Source organism: Ovis aries, chromosome X, assembly GCF_016772045.2.
Source record: "Ovis aries strain OAR_USU_Benz2616 breed Rambouillet chromosome X, ARS-UI_Ramb_v3.0, whole genome shotgun sequence".
Classification (NCBI taxonomy): domain Eukaryota; kingdom Metazoa; phylum Chordata; class Mammalia; order Artiodactyla; family Bovidae; genus Ovis; species Ovis aries.
Genome location: NC_056080.1, coordinates 23,433,577 through 23,449,497, shown reverse-complemented (window position 1 = coordinate 23,449,497; position 15,921 = coordinate 23,433,577).

The window sequence follows — 15,921 nt, the reverse complement described above, 5'->3', positions numbered from 1 at the left end:
TCTAAAAGCAAAGGATCTAGAAGGGAGACCTAATGTGCATTTCAGAAAGGTTTTCCCTCCCCCAGCATTGTTGGCTGACTACAGACCATCATTCTGGGTCTACCTTTTCCCACATGTACAACTCCTAAGCGCAAAGAACTGTATGAACCAAATATGCCTCAGAAGAAATAAGAAAATGCTAAACACAGTAGGTAACTATGAGTGCCAAACTAAAATGCATGCCAATGTCAAAATCAACCTCCACAGGCAAAGGCTAAGCCAGGAATAGTAATGAAGGGAGAAAGCAGTTATTGCCAATGGTGTTCAAATTGAAAGAAAGATTTAATGGAAGAAAGACACAGGAACACTGCCCCCAGCATGTATCAGGTGTCTTGGACTTGTCTACAAATGAATGGATGGATGGATGAGTTAGAATCAAAAGGAAAGGGTATATCATTACAAAAGAGAAAGAAATGAGAGGGAAATGTAGTGGCAAGGACAGGGACAGTGTTAGAGAAATTCTGAAGGCAGCAAGTCATCAGAGTTCACGTAGCCCACAGAGCAGTGGTTCTCAAAATGTGGCCCCATGACCAGCATCATCAGCATTACCCAGGAGCTTGTTAGATATGCAAATCCTCCAGCTTCCACTCAGTCCTAGTGAATAGAAACTCTGCGGATGGTGCGCAGCAACCTGTCTTCAAGCCCTCCAGGGGACTCTGTTGCACACTCAAGTACAAGAACCACTGACAGAGAGAAAGGAAGGAATTTTGTTAGGGTGTTTAAAAAAAAAAAAGTCTGAAGGTCTGAACCCTGGCCATATCCTAAAATCAGCTGAGGAGCTTTGCAAGTACTAATGCCCAAGCTGCCCCATTGTCAGAAATTGATTTAATTGGTGTCCAAATTATTTCCCAGCTCTCCAGGAGATTTAAATGTGCAGCCGAGGCTGGGAAGCTCCGATGTAAAAGGTGAAGCGGTGTGGGAGGACGATTCAAGAATGCTACATCAATGACCTCGAAAAGAAGGTTGGACTCCTTCTGACCTGGTGGTCTGCTGCCTTCAAAGGATTCACACATATGCTCTCAGCTGTCAACACTGCTGTGATTTTTGCACCCACAGGGAAATAGCTTTTATTTCAGCAGTACAGAAAAACAAATCAGCGGCCAGCCCTCTTTGCCCATCCCTTGTTCACCCTGGGAGCTGGCTTTGTACAAGCAAGGCTTCCCTGCCCTGCCCCCACAATATGGGAGCCAGGGAGGAGGAGAGGCTGCAGTTTCTTCTACTGCAGAGGCAGCAGCCATCACAGGGTCATTGGTGTATTTGTCCCCCAGACTTCACTCAGGCCCCAGCATACACAGGCAGAGGCCCCAAGAGGTCGAGATATCTCACCACCAACTTTAAGCCATGCAACCCCTCAGCTAGTCTCCAGAGACCATCTTCTCCCAAACCCAGCCGTGAATAAAGGTCTCCAGTGGGAGAAGGAAGGAAGCTCTAAGTCCACTCCAGCTGCCTGGGACAACAAAAAAGGCTTTCAACTGTGTGGGAGCACACAACCCTCTCCTCCTCAGGGCTTAGCCTCAGGAACAGCTGTCTACATAACCTAAGTCCACTTGCACCCATGGGTGAGCGGGGACACTCAGGAAAGGACAAGCCTCCAGATAGAAGGTTTCAATTGTCCCAAAGCACCATAGAACCTGCGTACCTTCATTCAGTGACAGCCAGATGTTTCCCCAGTTCTATGGCTGTACATGTGACCTCTGAGGCTACACCTAGTGGAGACGGCTTCACCATTAAAGAATACAGTGGTGACCTGACTGGCAGGTTCACATTACATGGATGTAGTAGGAACAAGCAGGAATGCCTGGTCACAGAGCCTCACAATGTAAAGTATAACAGATGACAATGATGATGGTAACCAACTCCCCCACTGGAAATTTAAGTTCTCCATAAACTTCAATTTAGCATTCCTTAAGAAGGCTAAAAGAACCTCTAAGCATTCCTGAATCTGTATGCATGTCACCTCAATGAAAAAGTACAGGAGCACCCAAGGGTGGATGTCAGGGCAGGAAAAGGAGATAGAGCAGGTAGAGGGTCAGGCCTTACATTTGTCAGGATCTGAGTGGACAAGCTCTCAGGTGGGGGTGGCTATCCAGAGTAGAATTCTCAACTAGGGGCATTTTGCATCTCAGAGGACATTTGGCAATATTTGAAGACATCTCTGGTTTTCATAACGGAGTAGGGGTGGGATGCTCCTGGCATCTAGTGAGTCAAGGCCAGGGATGCCACTATACATCATACAATGCATAGGACAGCCTTCCACAGCAAATAAGTACCTCACCCCAAATGTCATCAGTGCCAAGGCTGAGAAACCCTAGTCTAGAGAAATGGCCCCACAACAAACAAAAAATGCTGATGGATTTTTTTTCTATAAAGGCCCAGATACTAACCATAGTTTCTATTCTCATCCTAGAAGAACAGAGTTGTTCTCCATGTTCTCCTCAAGGAGATAGACAAATAAATTAATCTTGACAGATTATCCTGTCCACCCCCAGCTTTCAAGGGAACTCAATGTCTAAATCATCCAGGACAAATAATTATCTAGTCTCTTGTCAAGTATTTTCAGGAGTAAAAACCCCACACCCTCCCTATAGCAACTCATTCCAATTACTTGTCTTCCTAATGGACAAATTATTAAGTTGAATCATTTGAAATTGCCAATATTTGAGTGATTCTGGCCTTCGAAATGGCAGTTTCATGTGGTTCACCCTAACATTACTCTCTTCAACAAAAACGTGCCCCACTTCTGGAGACCATTTTCCTGAGTTGACTCTTCAGTCAGTGCCACAGTTTTTGGTGACAGTGATAGCCAGCCACTTGCTATCTGGGACACCTCCCTGCCCCTTCTCCACTCCCCACCCAAAATCCTCACACCCAATCTTCATTGACTCTTTCTCCAGCAAAATTACTAGGTTTTTGTCCCAGTCAAATGTTACTTCTTTTTTATTTTTTGCATTTTCAGATCTAATTCATTTAATCCTATGGGAAGGAGCAGAGATAAAAATTGCTACAGAGTCATATATGAGTCAGATATGAAAGAAAACCCCATATCTAGGTATCTGGGGTCTTATTTTGATATACAGTGTAGGTCTTATAGGTTCATATAGGTCTTATATACCATATATCCATTTAAGTAACCTGACCTCAACTTCCTGCTGTATAATTTGAAGGGAAGACTCACAGTTATTAAATGGCTACAATGTGCCATTTATATATAAGATTTCACATATATCATCAACTTAATCTCTAAAACAAGGCTGTGAGGAAGGTATTCTTATTCTGCATCACAGATGATAAAACTGAGGCAGCTCAAGGTGAAATAATCTTCAGTGCCAGCATTTATGAGCCAGGATTCGCATCCATGTCTGTGGGAAACCAGCGCCCACATTGTCACCATTATCCTAAGCAGACTGCGTAAAGCTCTGTAGAGATTTAGAATTTCAAAGTGACCATTTGAAAAGTACATAACATTGTTACAGGCGAACTCACCTAACCTGTTATCTTTACTCTTTATTCTAGTAGAGTGCCCCTTCCCCAAAACACAAAATTACTTCATGGTAGATAGGATTTCTTTTAACATAGCCCCATCATCTCCTTTTCTCATTTCAGGATAAAAAACAAAGCAGCCAATAAAACTGCCTGTGAGCTTTAAAAAAAAAAAAAAAAAAAAACAAGAGTCTTGCTGCATCCCTTTTCAGCTGAAAAACATTATCTGTTGCTTTTCATTCAGCTCTTTCATAAAGAATCATAAATTCACTGATTAAAGATGAAATCATGTTTATTCTTGTCTTCCAAAAACACTGCTTAACGTACTTAAAATTCCCTTCATGGGAGATGTGGGGAAGGGGGACGGGGTGGATGGAAAGGCAGCAGCGGGCGGGTGCTGAGCAGGTGATGGGTGAGCTGCAGCCACCTTGTGGCTAATTGCTTCGGGGAGCCATGACCCGCCACCGGCGCTCCCACACTTCTGTGGGACAAAGGGACAAAGGCAGCAGGCCCCACCCTTCAGCCCCAGGCATCTGCTAACTGCTTCTTATTCTTCCTTTACTTCCGAGTGCAGTCAGTGGGCATTACTGACCAGGGCTATGCTCTCCATGATGGGAGAGAGAGAGAAGCAACACAGCTTCTTAAAGTTCTTCTACGGTAGTTACCTGTTCAAAGTTTCACAATTTAGTGTTAGAGGCAGACTTGAAGGGGCATTGAAAGAGGCATTCCAAAGCAAATGAAAATTTCTCCTCATGGCTGCTAAGGGCAAATTCTGCTCATGGCTGGGGACTTTTCTCTTTTCTAGAATAGCTATGTGTTATTTGCTTGAAATCTCAAGTAAGTATATGCTCTGCACAAATGTGTAATATAGTCATCCTAAAGTACATTAATTTGCTTCTAAATATCAGTTAAACAGAGAATCACTGCATTTGTGTAGAACAGAGACTCTGACTTCTGTCATACCCTCCACCACTAACTAGCAATATGATTTTAACCTATTCATCCTCAGTTTCCTTATCTGTAAAATGGGATTACAAGATCAATAGGTTTTCAATTATTTTTCACAATGAAACATTTTTATTCTTTTCAGAGTTTCCAGAATCCTAATATGCCAGTGATCAATAGGCAGTTGCTATCACACTGGATAGCAGGCCAGACTGTCTGGATAGGCAGGCCAGACTCAGCCACCATCACCACGCCCTCCCCTCCTTCAGTCTCCAAGCCAAGCCCCTTAATGCACCTCTGCAGAATGGTGGGCATCAGAACTTGAAGCTCACTGGACCAAGTGATTTCTAAAGACCTTTTGTGCCCCACATGCCTATCAGGTTAAACAGCCAAAGTTTTTAAAAGGCAAACATTTTATGAAGACATTTTCTAGATATACATCAAACTTATCAGCCTGGCAGGAAAAAGATTTCACACACTGAGCAATTAGAGGGCAATTTAATTCTCTACATTAAGCTCTGTGGCCCTGGCTTAGAATATAAGAGAAGGTCCTTTGAAGAACACTCTTACAGAGTTCCCAGACTACTTGTGGCCCATGCAGAATCACTGAGTGTTTCCTCCAGCAGCCACTCTCATTGGCCTTGTGGCCCCCGCAGGACAAGTGAACTGGGCACAGGTAAGGCCCAATCCATTAGTGTTGAGCTCTACTCAGAACCATGCCTGTGCTGATGTCTCCTTTAAATCCGGTGCTTTCCCTACCCTACTGACAACTGCTGCCTTTATTAATGGCTGTTTTCCTGCCTGAATCATAAAATGTGTCTGTATTTGCCCTTTAGCCCAGAAACCTAATTATTGAGTGACCTGGGGTGGGGAGAATTATAGTCTTTTTGATAGACTATGAGGCCCTGAGAGAGTGATATGAGAACAAAATCAACAGAGCCTTGATGGAAATTAGCAAAACTTCACTTGAAAAAATATCTACCATTAAAGTAAATTAAAAATATTTTTCAAAAGAAATTACAATTCAATTCAGTTCAGTCACTCAGTCGTGTCCAGCTCTCTGCAACCCCATGAATCATAGCACGCCAGGCCTCCCTGTCCATTACCAACTCCCGAGTTCACCCAAACTCATGTCCATCGAGTCGGTGATGCCATCCAGCCATCTCATCCTCTGTCGTCCCCTTCTCCTCCTGCCCCCAATCCCTCCCAGCATCAGGGTCTTTTCCAATGAGTCAACTCTTCGCATGAGGTGGCCAAAGTATTGGAGTTTCAGCTTCAGCATCAGTCCTTCCAATGAACACCCAGGACTGATCTCCTTTAGGGTGGACTAGATGGATCTCCTTGCAGTCCAAGGGACTCTCAAGAGTCTTCTCCAACACCACAGTTCAAAAGCATCAATTCTTCGGCACTCAGCTTTCTTCACAGTCCAACTCTCACATCCATACACGACCACTGGAAAAACCATAGCCTTGACTAGATGGACCTTTGTTGGCAAAGTAATGTCTCTGCTTTTCAATATGCTATCTAGGTTGGTCATAACTTTCCTTCCAAGGAGTAAGTGTCTTTTAATTTCATGGCTGCAGTTACCATCTGCAGTGATTTTTGAGCCCCCCCCCCCAAAAAAAAAGTCTGACACTGTTTCCCCATCTATTTCCCATGAAGTGATGGGACCAGATGCCATAATCTTCATTTTCTGAATGTTGAGCTTTAAGCCACCTTTTTCACTCTCCACTTTCACTTTCCTCAAGAGGCTTTTTAGTTCCTCTTCACTTTCTGCGATAAGGGTGGTGTCATCTGCATATCTGAGATTATTGATATTTCTCCCGGCAATCTTGATTCCAGCTTGTGCTTCTTCCAGCCCAGCGTCTCTCATGATGTACTCTGCATAGAAGTTAAATAAGCAGGGTAACAATATACAGCCCTGACGTACTCCTTTTCCTTTTTGGAATAGAACTACAAATCAAAACTACAATGAGGTATCACCTTACACCAGCCAGAATGGCCATCATTCAAATATCTGCAAACAATAAATGCTGGAAAGAATGTGGAGAGAAGGGAACTCTCCTACACTTTTGGTGGGAATGTAAACTGGTGCAGCCACAGTGGAGAACAGCATGGAATTTCCTTTAAAAAGCTAAAAATAGGGCTACCATATGACCCAGCAATCCCACTCCTGGGCAAATATCCAGAGAAAACCAGAATTTGAAAAGATACATGCACCCCAATGTTCACTGCAGCACTATTTACAAAAGCTAGACATGGAAGCATCTTAAGTGTCCATTGACAGAGGAATGGATAAAGATATGGTACATATGAACTATAGCCATAAAAATGAACAAAACAATGCCATTTGCAGCAACATGGATGCAACGTGAGATAATCATGCTAAGTGAAATAACTCAGAAAGAGAAAGACACGCATCATATATCACTTAGATATGAAATCTAAAACAAAAGGTACAAATGAACCTATTTACAAAACAGAAATAGAGTCGCAGATACAGAAAACAAACTTATGGTTATGAGAGGTGGGGGCAGGGTGAAGGGGAAGAAGGAATAAATCAGGAGACTGGGGTTGACACATACACACTACTATATATAAAATAGATAACTCATAAGGACCTACCATAGGATCTTCCCGACCCAGGGATCGAACCCAGGTCTCCTGCATTGCAGGCAGACATTTTAACCTCTGAGCCACCAGGGAAGCCATATAGCACAGGGAATTCCCCTCAATACTCTGTAATGACCTATACAGGAAAAGAATCTAAAAAAGAGGGGATATATGTATATGCATAACTGAATGACTTTGCTGTACACCTGACACTAACACAACATTGTAAATCAACTATATTCCAATGATTATTTTTTAAATTACAATGAATTCATTCAATAATTAACTCAAGCAATTTTTATTGAGCATTTACTCTGGTCCAAGCACTGAGCTAGGTGTCAAGGATACCATTGCATCCTGAGGACATTGTCCCTGTCCTCAAGTCACTGAGTCTCCCACTACCACTCATGTAAAGAATTGAGTAAGGGTCTTCCCTGGTGGCTCAGTGGTAAAGAATCTGCCCACCAATGCAGGAGACTCAAGTTCGATCCCTGATCCAAAAGATACCACATGCCGTGGAGCAATTCAGCCTATTGGCCACAACTACTGAGTGCACGTGCCACAACTACTGAAGCTCAGTGCCCTGGAACCTGTGCTCCACAACAGAAGAAGCCACGGCAATAAGAAGCCTGCACAATGCAATGAAGAGTAGCCCCCTGGTCTCTGCAACTAGAGAAAGGCCCATGCAGCAACAAAGACCCAGCACAGTCAAAAATAAATAAATTGTTAAAATTATTTTTTAAAAAAGAACATGAGTAAAACACAATATGGCATGTGCCACAATTGAGGAGAGGGGTACAGTGGGGTGACAAAGGATGGAGTGCCTGGCTTGGTCTGAAAAGTTTGGGAAGAGCGACTCCTGAACTAGTTCTTAAAGGGTGAGCTGGCAAAGATTATTTTTCTTCTTCCCACCATAGCAGAAACTGCTCGTGTTCCCCTTCTTTGGGGGAACATGGCCAGACTGTATTCTGAAATCTCCCTTGCAGCCTGCACTTAGATGTTGCCATGTGGCTGAGTTCTGAATCTAAGCAGAAGTGATAAGCATCACTTCCAAACCTGGCCCATAAAAACCCTCTCATAGGAGCTCCCCAGTGGTCCAGTGGTTAGGACTCCACACTTTCATTGCCAAGGGCGTGGGTTCAGTCCCTGGTCAGGGAACTAAGATCTTATAAGATGCACAACTGAAAAACAAAACAAAAACCCTCTCACCTTCAACCCTCATGTTCTTTCCCTATCTGCCATCTGACTGAATGGAGAGGACTCCAAGGATCTAGAGCAGGGTGATCTTCTCAAGATAGGAGAAGCAAGGATCCCTGAATGCATGGAACAGAGCCCCCTCCAGTCTCAAAGTGTTCAAGAAGATGGTGGGAGACATTTATAATTCCAGTAACCAGTCATGTCTGACTCTTTGTGACCCCATGGACTATATAGTCCATGGATGGAGTGGGTAGCCTTTCCCTTCTCCAGGGGATCTTCCCAACCCAGGGATCAAACCCAGGTCTCCTGCATTACAGGCGGATTCTTTACCAGCTGAGCCACAAGGGAAGCCCAAGAATACTGGAGTGGGCAGCCTATCCCTTGTCCAGTGGATCTTCCCAACCCAGGAATCGAACCAGGGTCTCCTGCATTGTAGGCAGATTCTTTACCAACAGAGCTATTAGGGAAGCCCTTTCACTTTCACTTTCAACCGAAAAATACTGGCAAGTGGAAAACTTTGTTTGCCATTCCTAACTCTTAATGAAGCAGTGGAAGCCTTTAAAAGCCATTATAAGAAATAACATGATCAGATTTGGGTTTTTTGTTAAATTTGTTTTTAAGAAACTTCACTCTGGTGGCAATATGGATGGAGAAGTGGGGCAAGACAGAAAGCAGAAAACAGAAAACAGAATAGTTTCATAGTAAAGGAAAGAAAAAGTGTGTACCCATTAGCAGTGGAGATATTAAGAGGGTAAGACTTGAGTGAGGCCATTAGAAATAAATACCCATTAGATCATTACTGGGGTGGGCAGGAGAGTTAGAAGACATATACAACTTTTGGACTCCTGGCTTGTGTCAGGTTTAAATCCCATGAAATACAGAGCATGAAGGTTTGGGGAACAGGCTAAGAACACTTTCAGTTCAGTCGCTCAGTTGTGTCTGACTCTTTGTGACCCCATGAACTGCAGCACGCCAGCCCTCCCTGTCCATCACCAACTCTCAAGTCCTACCGAAACTCATGTCCATTAAGTCGGTGATGCCATCCAACCATCTCATCCTCTGCCGTCCCCTTCTCCTCCTGCCTTCAATCTTTCCCAGCATCAGGGTCTTTTCAAATGAGTCAGTTCTTCACACCAGGTCGCCAAAGTATTGGAGTTTCAGCTTCAGCATCAGTCCTTCCAATGAACACCCAGGACTGATCTCCTTTAGGATGGACTGGTTGGATCTCCCTGCACTACAAGGGACTCTCAAGAGTCTTCTCCAACATCATAGTTCAAAAGCATCAATTCTTCAGCACTAGGCTTTCTTTATAGTCCAACTCTCACATCTATACATGACCACTGGAAAAACTATAGCCTTGACTAGATGGACCTTTGTTAGAAAAGTAATGTCTCTGCTTTTTAATATGCTGTCTAGGTTGGTCATAACTTTCCTTCCAAGGAGTAAATGTCTTTTAATTTCATGGCTGCAATCACCATCTATAGTGATTTTGAAGCCCAGAAAAATAGTCAGCCATGGTTTCCATTGTTTCCCCATCTATTTGCCATGAAGTGATGGGACCAGATGCCATCATCTCAGTTTTCTGAATGTTGAACTTTAAGCCAATTTTTTCACTCTCCTCTTTCACTTTCATCAAGAGGCTTTTTAGTCCCTCTTCACTTTCTGCCATAAGGGTGGTGTCATCTGCATATCTGAGGTTATTGATATTTCTCCTGGCAATCTTGATTCCAGCCTATGCTTCCTCCAGCCCAGCTTCTCATGATGTACTCTGCATGTAAGTTAAATAAGCAGGGTGACAAGATACAGCCTTGACGTACTCCTTTTCCTATTTGGAACCTTTGAACATACTGAATCTGACATCCAGGTAGAGATATCTAGGAGACAGCTGGATATACAGGTCTAGAACTCAGGAGAAGGATCAGAACTGAAGCTCATACTTGAGCATCACTCGATTAGCACCTGATGAGGTGGCCCAAGGAGAATATGTAAAGGGAAAAGCTTAAAATCCAGAAAACAATGAAGAGAGCATGAAGGAAGAGAAGGCAGAAGGAAACTGAGAAGGAACGTTCTGGGGGTAGGGGAAGAATCAATAAAGTGACAACACAAAGACCAGAGAAAGAATTTCACAAGATTAAACACAGTGTTCAACAAGGTTAAATGCCATCAAATAAGAACTGAAAATTAATGACAACTGTATCAGGCAGGATCTAATCAGGAAAAGAGAAGCCACTCCAGGCACATTTGTCAGCTTGGACTGCCATACCTAAATACCATAAGCTGGGGGGCCTAAACAACAGAAATTTATTTTCTCATATTTCTGGAGGCTAGAAACCCAAAATCAGGCCAGGTTCTGGCCTGCAGATGGTCACCTTCTCACTGTGTCCTCACATGGCAGAGAAGGAAAGACCAAACCCTCTGATGTCTCTTCCTACAAGGGCATGAATCCCACCATGAGGACCCTACCCTCATGACATCATCCAACCCAACTACCTCCCACAGGACCCAACACCAAACACCATCACAGCAGGGTCAGGGCTTCAGCAAATGAATGCGAGAAGAGGGGAAGAAGGGAGAACACAATTCAGTCCATAGCACCAGGCATTTGAAACAGGGAATATAATACAGTGGAGGGGTGATGGAAAAGCTGAGAAGCCAAGCAGGGAATGATGGGCCATTCCAGCGATTATCAACAGCAAAAGGCCACAGTCATCCCTAGGACTGCAAGACAATGAGAAAAGTGCTGCTGCTGCTACTAAGTCGCTTCAGTCGTGTCCAACTCTGTGTGACCCCATAGGGCAGCCCACCAGGCTCCCCCGTCCCTGGGATTCCAGGCAAGAACACTGGAGTGGGTTGCCATTTCCTTCTCCAATGCATGAAAGTGAAAAGTGAAAGTGAAGTCACTCAGTCGTATCCGACTAGTAGCGACCCCATGGACTGCAGCCCACCAGGCTCCTCCGTCTGTGGGATTTTCCAGGCAAGAGCAAGAGTACTGAAGTGGGGTACCATTGCCTTCTCTGCTAAAGTGGTGCTACCTAAGCCCAAATCCAAGATCACCCCAGCTGAAGTTGGAGCACTGTGCAGTTGCCCTGGAGTAACTGATACCCCAGAGGGAGAGGCTCTGTGACAGGCCTGGAGCCAAAAAGACGACATGGTCATCACCAGAGATAACACATAAAAGAGAGCACAAGAAAGTGAGAAATACCCTGACTTCCCTCCTCCTCCTCCCCTCTGCTAGTACACCCCACAGGCTGAGCCCACCTGGCTGCCAGAGGGCAACAGCAGCTGTTTCCTATGAAGTAGATCTGAGCGCAAAAGGGGGTTGGAATAATTAAGAGAAGAGTAAACTGACAAGTCAAAGGATTGACAAGAGGCATTAAGACATCAACCAAAACTAGAGGTCCTAAATTTCTGTTGCTGCTGCTGCTGCTGCTAAGTCACTTCAGTCGTGTCCGACTCTGTGCGACCCCATAGACAGCAGCCCACCAGGCTCCCTGTCCCTGAGATTCTCCAGGCAAGAACACTGGAGTGAGTTGCCATTTCCTTTTCCCATGCATGAAAGTGAAAAGTGAAGGTGAAGTTGCTCAGTCATGTCCGACTCCTCGCGACCCCATGGACTGCAGCCCACCAGGCGCCTCCATCCATGGGATTTCCAGGCAAGAATACTGGAGTTGGGTGCCATTTCTGTTAGTAACAGTCAAATGTGTGATGCCTATGAGCCTCTAAATGTGTACCTAGCACAAAGCCTGACATACAGTAGGTGTTCAGTGTTTCATGAAGAGTGGATGGATGAATAGAAAATCTTAACTAGAGAGCCCTTGAAGCTGACCTTAAGTCTACAGGATTCTCATCAGACCTAAAGAGAATCTGCATTTTGGAGTGGTAGCATCGTGACCCTCTTAGGTCCTTCCTGTTTCTGATGCCTTGACTTCCAGGTCTTCCTGACAGCAACACTTCCGCTAAGTCTGGAAATGGCTTCTTTTCAAAATCTCCCCCTAGAACGCTCATTCTAGACTGAGGCTCATTCCCCACAGCCTTGCCTTCTCAGCTCCTGTCAGACAGTCTCTAAATGCAGTGAATTCTGAGGCCACTCTTGCCTTAGTTTACCCATTTCTCATGCTTCCCTGGGTTTTTCAAGTGAATCCTCCAAGAAAAGCATTTTTAGAGACTTCAAATCAGGACTTCTTCAGAAGCACATAATAACTCAATACAGTTAGAGAAGCGTCCCTGAAAGCATGTAAACAGAAATCCATAGGCTCTCTCATACACCAGTAGCTAACACTCTCCGCCTGGAGTGTTGGGATCTCCATTTAACATTGTAAGAAGCAACCCCCCAAACTCAGTATAACCTCACCTGTAGGTAGACCACACAAAACAAAGTGGAGACGAACTGAAGGAAAGAACATTATAGGAGGAAAACCTTTACAATGATGTTGCTATAATTTTTTGACAACAATGCTGAGGCTCTTTCAGTCAAGGATATCTACACCTCAGTCCTCTATCTCCTTTTCCCCAAGGTGTTCTCTTGGCTGTCCATTATTGGGAAAGAAGGCTGTTCTTTAAAAGGGTTTTAAGTGGTGTTAGAAATTACTGGAAGCTCCCCTAAAAGCTCTTGGGAAAAAAAAGAAAAAAAAAAGTCTTCATCTTCTGCTTGTGTTGCATAAAATGCAAGGTCCTCTTCTGTTTGTGTGAAAGCTGGAAGCAAAGATTGAGTACAGTTCACTAGGTTAAGTGAGAAACGAATCACCAGTAGTGTTTCTGACCTAAGAATTCAGGGCCCTCTCTGACCTTTTTGTGAGACAAAACTTCAGCACAATCTGTGAGCACACCTCTCTTTAGAGTATCAGTGTGTCACTGGGATGTCTCATGCAACCCTGTTCCCACTGAGGAGCATGTTGCATTCTAAAACATTTGCTTTATTTAAAAAAATTCATTCACTCAAAACATTATCCAAGTAATCACCCTCTTAACTTGTGTTTTAGTGCAAATTTCCATCCATCGGGGGAACAGTAGTATCCGCATTGTCAGTGTACCACCATTGATTGGTACCACATTGACAGGGTTTGCAGTTAATTTTGCATCATCACCATAAGTGTGCTATTTGCCACTCCTGATGCTCACACTACTACTTTCTTCTTGTGATCAACATCTTTGAGAGGCCTGACAGGGTTTTAAATGATGCAGATTCTCTCAAGGATACTCACTGGACTAGCCCTTCCTAGCCCTCTTGTCCATCCAGCAAGCTTCTCCTTTTATGAGACATCAAAGACTGCCTTCAGGCGTCTGGACAGATCATTCAGGAAGTGTTGGGCAGCTCATCTTCTGTACTTGAATACAGATCTCGTGAGCATTTACCACCTAGCTGCAAGCACTCACTTGGTTGTCTGGCTTGCCCACTGGACTTCCTGGGGAATGATTTTGACTTCTTCTCCTTTGTATCCCCATAGCTAGCCCTTTAGTGCAGGCAGAGAAAGCCCTTGCACCAGGTCAAAAAGGCTGGCCTGACCCTTCCTCTGTGATGAGTGGATCCCCATTTCTTGCCTGGTCCCAGAGTCAGCCATGCTGGCTGGCAGCTCCCGACTAGAGCAGAGGGGAGCTGCAGCGTGAAATAAATTACATACCTCTGCTGAGAGAGATGACATGCGTTTCATTGTCACCTCAAACGCTCTGTTGAGAAGAGCTGGGCAGTGTAGACCATCCAGGTCCACCATGGCTACTAACGTGCAAAAGTTGCCCACAGAGATAGTCATATTTTCCTAGGAATACAATGGGCACCCAATGTGACCTTCAGAGCCATGGAGAACACAAAGGATATGATGCATTTATTAAGCTAACATCTAGACAGATGTCCATTCATTAATTCCTTTATTCATTCAACAAATATTTACTAAGCAGACTGGACTAGAGTCATGATAAGTGCTGAAGATACCCGAGTAAGCAAGAGGAACCAAGCCTCTACCATCATGTGCTCACATTCACAAAGGCAGCACCTATGCCAAAGTGTACACCTGTCTCATACAACCAGGACACTTTAGGACTGGGGATACCAGAGTCTAGCTACCGAAGCATACTTGTTCTGAGAATTCTCTCTTCATCACATTATTAAACATTCTAATAACTTTTATTTTAAACTTTGATTCCATATTAACAATTAAACAATATGTCAAGATGATGAAACCCAAATCATAGAGTGGAACAGAATAGTTTTGAAAGCAACTTCTTTGGGTCCAGACACTTTGCAAACATCATTTAACTCACTCCTCACAACAATCCCAGAAGATGATACTGAATATGATATCTGCATTGCATAAAATAAGAAAAAGTGACTCAGAGGGAGTGAGGCTGTTCTCCACACGTCATAGGAAGCTAAGATCTAAGATTCACACTCAAGTCCATCTGGTGCCGACGTCTTTGCTGTTTCCACAACACCTTTTAAAAAATGACTTTCAAATAATCCATTTTAATGCTCCCTTTTATCAAAAAACACCACTAAGTGCTTCTAATGTATATCTAATTTGCTTCAATTTCCTATTTAGTTACACCAGTTTCCTGAACTATACCTTATAATCTCCTCCTAGCTCTACAATCAATGAGAGTATTAAATGGATTGAGCATCTGCCCTCAGCATTATTATTCTAGATAGGAAAATGATTACCAATGCCTATGAGTTCACCTTTCAACATTCATTTAATCAAGATGAGTAATTACCCTAGCGGGCAGTAATTAGGTAATTAGTAAAACTAGTTAATACAAATAGCATATTAATATAACCAAATAAATGCTAGTATAATTTTTATAATTATTATGGCATATAGGTCTACTTGATTTTTTTTAAGTAAAAGACACATAATTTCTGGGCTATGTATTGCACAATTTCAACTTGCATGTGGGAATGCCTTTTGACATCTGTGACCCTGCAGAGTAAAAAGGAGATTGAGACAATTATCTCGGGTACTGAAGCAAAAGCTTGCTTGTACTAAAATTATCTGCCTAGTCTTTGCCTGATTTTTCTCTAAATGGTTACTCCATTTTTGAAAAAGAGCCACCGTATAGCATTGTACCTAAATATCCTTCTCTGCTTAGAAAATGAAAACATTCTAAGAATAATTTAATCAAGATAGACAAATAGTTTGGCACATATACAGAGTATTCTGATTCTGTAATGCAATCCTTGGTTGACATTTATCCTCCCCAAAAGAAAAGCTTTCTCTTTATCAACAGCACCCTGTGGATTTCCTAACCACTCCACCCCACACACATACACCGAAAAACCTAAAGCAACTCTAATGAATGAACACATTTCTGAAAAAAGTATCTCTTGATATTGTGGTATATACACAACACCAATCTGTTTGTATTTTCAGAGGTAGATATTATTAAGCATTATTAAGGTATCATTAACCATATCTTATCATGATCTGGGGCTTCCCAGGTGGCTCAGTAGTAAAGAATCTGCCTGTAATGCAGAAGACACAGGAAACCTGGGTTCGATCCCTGGGTCAGGAAGATCCCCTGGAGATGTAAATGGCAACACACTCCAGTATTCTTGCCTGGAGAACACCATGGACAGAGAAGCCTGGCAGGCTATAGTCCATGGGATTGCAAGACAGCTGGACACGACTTAGCGACAAAACAATAACAATGTTGATT